Raw genomic sequence first — 6,533 nt, 5'->3', positions numbered from 1 at the left:
CCTAGTCGCCAGAACGCACTTTTCAGCCTACTATGCAAGGCCCGATTTGCCTAATAAGCCAAGTTTTCATGAATTAATATATTTTCTCTATTTTTTTTCTTATGAAATGATAAAGCTATCCATTTCATTATGTATGAGGTCAATTCTTTTTTTATTGGAGTTAAAATTAATAGAGATATATGACCGAACCTAACCTATCTTTATAGGTTAGGTTAGGTAGCTGAAAATGTTAGGTTAGGTAGTCGAAAAAACATTAATTCAAGAAAACTTGGCTTATTAGGCAAATCGGGCCTTGCATAGTAGGCTGAGATGTGCGTTCTGGCTACTAGGTACGACACATTATATATATATTTATATATATATATATTTATTTATATATATATATATATATATATATATATATATATATATATATATATATATATATATATATATATATATATATATCGGACAATTAGTAAAAAAAAAAAAAAAAAATTTAAATTATTTTACCTTGTACCTAGATCCACCAGGCCTGTTTGGTGCCTGTTTCAGTACTTCAGACATCTGGAAGGTCACATCCTCCTCCTCAACTTGTGGATGTGCGTTGATAGATGATTCTGTAAAATTAAGTTATTTATATAATAATAAATTCAGTATAACAATAATATTCTGTAAAATTAAAAGTAATTTATACATCAATCAGATAAAACTCTCCAGAGATGGTGATACACAACATATAAAGGACAAGTTTCAGAACAAAATATGCATTTAGGAATAAGGTTTTGTACATGTAGGTAGCACATGAGAAAATAAGTGGAAGGTGATCAAGTTTATATTAACATGTTAATGACTTTGTTAAGGCTTTGCAAGAATGAAAAAATATTAATAATATAATATCACCTACCAATTAATTGTACATCATTTATAAGTCAATTATTTGCATTATTATTATTCAATACTAATGATATAAAAATGCATTTTGTAATCTACTATTTATGCAAGTATTAAGCACAGGATCATGAAATAAACTGCAAAATACTGTAATGGATAAACCAATTAAGTTTACATTTTCCTATAGCTAAGTCAGTCAGTTCTATTAGCAGCAGAGAACAATTATGCCCAACCTCTATTAAATGAAACAATCTTAAGAGCAAGTGATAGAAATATAATCATTTATGCTTGGGAAAATATTATGGAATGGTTCCAAATATGAAAAATATTAAGTTTTTTGGTTAAAAATTTTTAACTTAAAATTTACATTATTAAGTGAATTTTAAACTTTAAAAAAATTATTTAATTTTTTGGTTACTTACTTAAAATAACTTTATATAGTTCTTGTTTTTGTAGAAATGCCAATTTCTTCTTTTGCCCTTCCAGACTGTATAGTGACCACAGGCCGTTTGTTCATATCTTCATTATTCTTCGAACTGTGGTTGCACAATCAGACCCACGTACACTGGTTAAAAGCATCACCTAAAAGCAACAACAAAAATGTAGTACACTGACGAATTTTGAATATATATATATATATATATATATATATATATATATATATATATATATATATATATATATATATATATATATATATATATTAGTTGATTTTATACCCGCATTAGGTCAGGTGATAATACAATGAAGGTGAAAACATGGGGGGATACATAAGGGATAAACATAGGGGCTGCAGAAGGCTTATTGGCCCATACGAGGCATCTCCTATCTAAACACAAAGATTAATCCAGTGTAATTGGCCTGTTATGTTGTAACATAACATGTATGTATTATATATATATATATATATATATATATATATATATATATATATATATATATATATATATATATATATATATATATATATATATATGTGTATATATATATATGTATGCCATATACATATATATGCTATGTTGTATGCTACAACTTGGCTGATAATAAAGCCATTCACAACTGCAGGCCTAATAAAAAAAGGAGGTGGCATAGCAATATCTTACAAAGATACCTTCATCTGCAATAGTCTCATTAGTAATAGAGACGACTATTGTGAATATACCTTTGCCAAGTTCTCCAGTAAATCCCTTAAATCCTCCTTGACTATAAGTGCCATCTATAGATTTCCCAATACCGACATAGCTTCATTCTCAGATAACGTAAGGAATCTTATAATAACAATCTCAACAAAAATCAAACCAACTTAGTGGTTTGTAATGGTGAACAAAACATGCAGATACTTATATATAACCTGTGAATAGAGTGTAATAACACCAAAACTATTTGTTTATTGTTTTATGACCATAATAATTGAATCACTAATATGATTCACTAATATATAATCCTAATAATAATCACTAATATATAATCCATTGAGCATGCTGCATCTCTTTCAGTCTCTTTGCAATTTGAACAAGAGGGTTTTTAATTGATCGAACCATATTCTTAAAGTAAAGTAAATGAGATGTATTCCATATTTTGCAAAATATACGATGAAGGCACACAAACATTCATACCAAAACTGAAGGGCAGGATTTATGAGGAGACATTAGAGGCATTAAATATTCCAAACTAGAAGACAGAAGGAAAAGAGGAGATATGATCACTACGTACAAAACAGTAACAGGAATTGATAAACTTGATAGGGAAGATTTCCCGAGACCTGGAATTTCAAGAACAAGAGGTTATAGATTTAAACGAACTAAACAAAGATGCCGAAGAAATGTAAGACAATTCACTTTTGCAAACAGAATGGTAAACGGTTGGAACATGTTAGGTGAGAAGGTGGTGGAGGCCAAATCCGTCAAAAGTTTCAAAGCATTATATGACAAAGTGCTGGGAAAATGGGACACCACGAGTGTAGCTCTCCATCCATCTGATTGATAACCCAAATGAATTTTTCATGGATATGATACCAACATCAAATCATAAATCAGATGTGATCCTATCCCCACTGGATTTTGAAGAAGCCATAGACAGTATGCCTATGCACTCTGCACCAGGCCCTGACTCTTGGAACTCTATATTCATCAAGAACTGTAAAAAACGTTATCGCAGGCCCTTCACATTCTTTGGAGACAAAGCCAAGATACTGGCATTGTCCCTGACATACTAAAAACAGCAGAGATAGCACCGCCCCATAAAGGAGGAAATAAGGCAGAGGCAAAAAACTACAGACCGATAGCACTAACATCGCACATCATAAAAATCTTTGAGAGAATGCTAAGAAGTAAGATCACAAAATACATGGAATCACAGCATCTCCATAACCCCAGACAACATGGTTTCAGAACAGGGCGCTCTTGCCTATCACAGTTGCTGGACCACTCTGACATGGCACTAGATGCCATGGAAGACAAACAAAACGCTTTGACAAAAAAAAGCCTTTGACAAATGTGACCATTGTGTTATTGCACATAAAATGCGTTCAAAAGGAATTACCGGAAAAATAGGCAGATGGATATACAACTTCCTGACTAATAGAACCCAATGTGTAGTAGTCAACAAAATAAAATCTGGACCATCAACCGTAAAGAGCTCAGTCCCCAAGCGTACTGTGCTTGCTCCAATACTTTTTCTCATCCTCATATCGGACATAGACAAGGACACAACCTATAGTACTTGATCATCCTTTGCAGATGACACTAGAATCTTCACGAGAGTAGGCAACATAGAGGACATGGCAAACCTCCAATCAGATGTAAATCAGGTCTTTCTATGGGCTACAGAAAATAACATGGTGATTAACGAACATAAGTTTCAGCTCATGCGCTATGGAAAAAATAAAAAATATAAAAACGGAAACCACTTACAAAACTCAGTCAAATCATAACATTGAACGGAAAAGCAACGTAAAGGATTTGGGTGTACTGATGTCAGAAGGCCTTACATTTAAAGAACACAATAAAGTAGCCGTCACAACTGCAAGAAAAATGACAGGATAGATAACAAGAACTTTTCACACTAGAGATGCTATACCGATGATGATAGTTTTCAAGACGCTAGTGCTCTCTAGAGTGGAATACTGCTGCATAATGAAAGCCCCTTTCAAAGCTGGAGAAATTACTGACCTATACTTATGCATTTATCTTCGGTTTAACACAACAGGCACCAGACATCATGTCTGGCGCTAGGCATCATACACACTAGGATAAAACAAACATTAGGCCAGAAGTCAGAAAAGAATTCAAAGAATTTTACTGGAAAGGCTTGCTGTTAGGAAAGGAAGTAATTGAGATGAATTAATGCACAGTATGTCAATTTTGTGAAATATATGATAAAGGAACAAAAACATTTATACCAAAACAAAGATGCAGAACTAGGAAACAGGATTTGTTCAACTGAAATTTCAAGACGGACAGAGACCAAAAGACACAAAAATGGAATCAATATACGAAGAGGCCAAACCCCCAAACATACCAGTAATACAAAGAGAAACAACTACACGGCAGTGAGGAGAGAGGCAGAAAGAAATTTTGAAAAAAAGGAACAAACAAATGTAAAGTAGAACAAATCATATTCTATAAATACAGCAACAACCAGTTGCAGGTATAGGATAATATTCAGAGCTTTTAAATGCATGGATGGCGAAATACTCAAGAAATTGTTCACGACTTTTGTTAGACCAATGTTGGAATATGCAGCGGTTGTATGGTGCCCATATCTTAAGAAGCACATAAACAAACTGGAAAAGGTGCAAAGACATGCTACTAAGTGGCTCCCAGAACTGAAGGACAAGAACTATGAGGAGAGGTTAGAGGCATTAAATATACCAAATATACTACACAAATATATATACTACACATGCACAATAAACTACCCTACACAGGCTGAGTATGGTGTGTACAATAAATTATTAGCTAAAAGATAAGACTGAGTTTGTATAAATGGGGGTTAAGTCAGAGTGGGAAAATGTAAGTGGAGTGCCTAAAAACCCTGTCCTGGGACCTCTGTAATTCATAATATATACAAATAATTTAGACTCAGGTTTGATCAGCAATATTTGAAAATTTCCAGACGATACAAAAGGGATTTTTTTCTGGATTCAGGATTATTTTTTTATGGCTGAAAACAGGTTTTCAGCAATAAAAGAAATACAGTATTGCTGGAACAACCGTCGACATCTTCAAGAGAAAACCTGAACATCTTCAAGAAGTGAAGATGACCTTGAGAAGAAGTATAGGTTGGGAGAAGTATAGGTTAGGAATTGTCTCCAAAGAATTCTCAAAGAATTACTCGTTATTGCTATCCAAGATAATTAGACGAGCCAAAGCTAAATACTACGAAGATAAATTTACCCAAATAAAGAGTACCTTACCTAAAAATATGTACCTTACGTAAATAAACATTTGATTTTGAAGTGCCGGACAAACAAGGCTGTGGTGGATATGTGGGCCTGAGGGGCCTGTCCAAGCAACAGCCTGTTGGACCAAGCTCTCACATGTCAAGCCTGGCCTTGGAAGGGCTTGGTGAGTAGAACAACTACCAGAACCCTATACAGGTAATGCATGTATCAAGGTGTCCAGGCAGTGAGCACCACATAATGCAGTGCAGTCCTGTAAGAATAAGCACAGTAAGTATGGGCATGGAGGGGGTGCAGCAGTGGCTTGTGAAGGGCTGGAGAGTAAATGGACATGCCCAGGGGTAAAAAGCATTAGGGTAACAGAACATAGCCCATAAAAATAGTAATGACAATGAATGAATAATTATATGAATGCAATAATACTTCATATCTCAATAGGAATACTAAGCAGGATGCAAGACAAGGTACTGGTGGTGATAGTGGTTGGTACAAGTCCTCACATCCCCACAGACACCAGTAACAGCCCTCACCTCCCAACACAGTACCCTTGTAGCGAGTTAATCTTATACTCGCTTCATTATCTTATAGCATAACTAATTAACACTAATTACAGAAGCTACACGGGTGATACTTTGGTGTGAGTTGAGCGCACTGAGCGTCGGTATCGCTACACCCTTGTTCCTTAACAACCCTTTGGACCTTTATTACAGAAAAATAGAATCAATTAATTTAATAAAATATAAAATATAAGTGCTTACTTACGATAATACTATCGGTGGAACACAAAATCTTCTTCTTCTTGATAGTAGGTGCAGTTTGCATGAAGGGTTAGTCCTCGCCATGACTGAACTGACGACAAAATGGCCGATGTGTTGATATGGCGTCAGATGACGCTGTGACGTCACAGGTGAGGGACGCTTTGCGCATTACTCCCTCGTACTTAAAAACAGTACTACAGGTACTTTTTGGTTTTATTTTTGAATATGGCAGAAGTTGGACAGCTTTTCAAATCATTATAAGGGAGTGAGTTCCATAGACTAGGTCCCTTTATTTACATAGAGTGTTTACATAGATTAAGTTTGACTCTGGGGATATCAAAGAGATATTTATGTCTGGTGGGGACGTGGCCATGTGTTCTATTACATCTGTCCAGGAAGAGTTTCAGAACAGGGTTTGCAGTTAGAAAAAGGGCTTTATAAACGTAATTTACACAGGAGAATGTATGGAGTGAATTTGTTTAGCATGTTTAAGGATTTGA

At 34.6% G+C, this 6,533-nt stretch overlaps 1 long non-coding RNA gene across 3 annotated transcripts in view; it reads right to left on the bottom strand.

Annotated features, from left to right (window-relative positions):
- The window catches only part of LOC138352803 (uncharacterized), an 8,828-nt gene extending 2,687 nt beyond the window's left edge, over nucleotides 1–6,141 (bottom strand). The window contains exons 1-3 of one of the 3 annotated variants that reach the window (XR_011222873.1): nucleotides 6,038–6,141; nucleotides 1,296–1,455; nucleotides 493–599 (exon numbers count right to left, since the gene is read on the bottom strand). This is a non-coding gene — a long non-coding RNA (uncharacterized lncRNA). Of the gene's footprint in view, nucleotides 1–492; nucleotides 600–1,295; nucleotides 1,456–5,290; nucleotides 5,529–6,037 lie in introns of all 3 variants that reach the window. The other 2 variants (XR_011222874.1, XR_011222872.1) reach the window with 2 other exon arrangements.
- Between the last annotated feature and the right edge of the window lie 392 nt (nucleotides 6,142–6,533).

This window comes from Procambarus clarkii, chromosome 55 (genome assembly GCF_040958095.1).
Source record: "Procambarus clarkii isolate CNS0578487 chromosome 55, FALCON_Pclarkii_2.0, whole genome shotgun sequence".
Taxonomy (NCBI): domain Eukaryota; kingdom Metazoa; phylum Arthropoda; class Malacostraca; order Decapoda; family Cambaridae; genus Procambarus; species Procambarus clarkii.
This window is presented reverse-complemented; position numbering and strand designations above follow the sequence as displayed.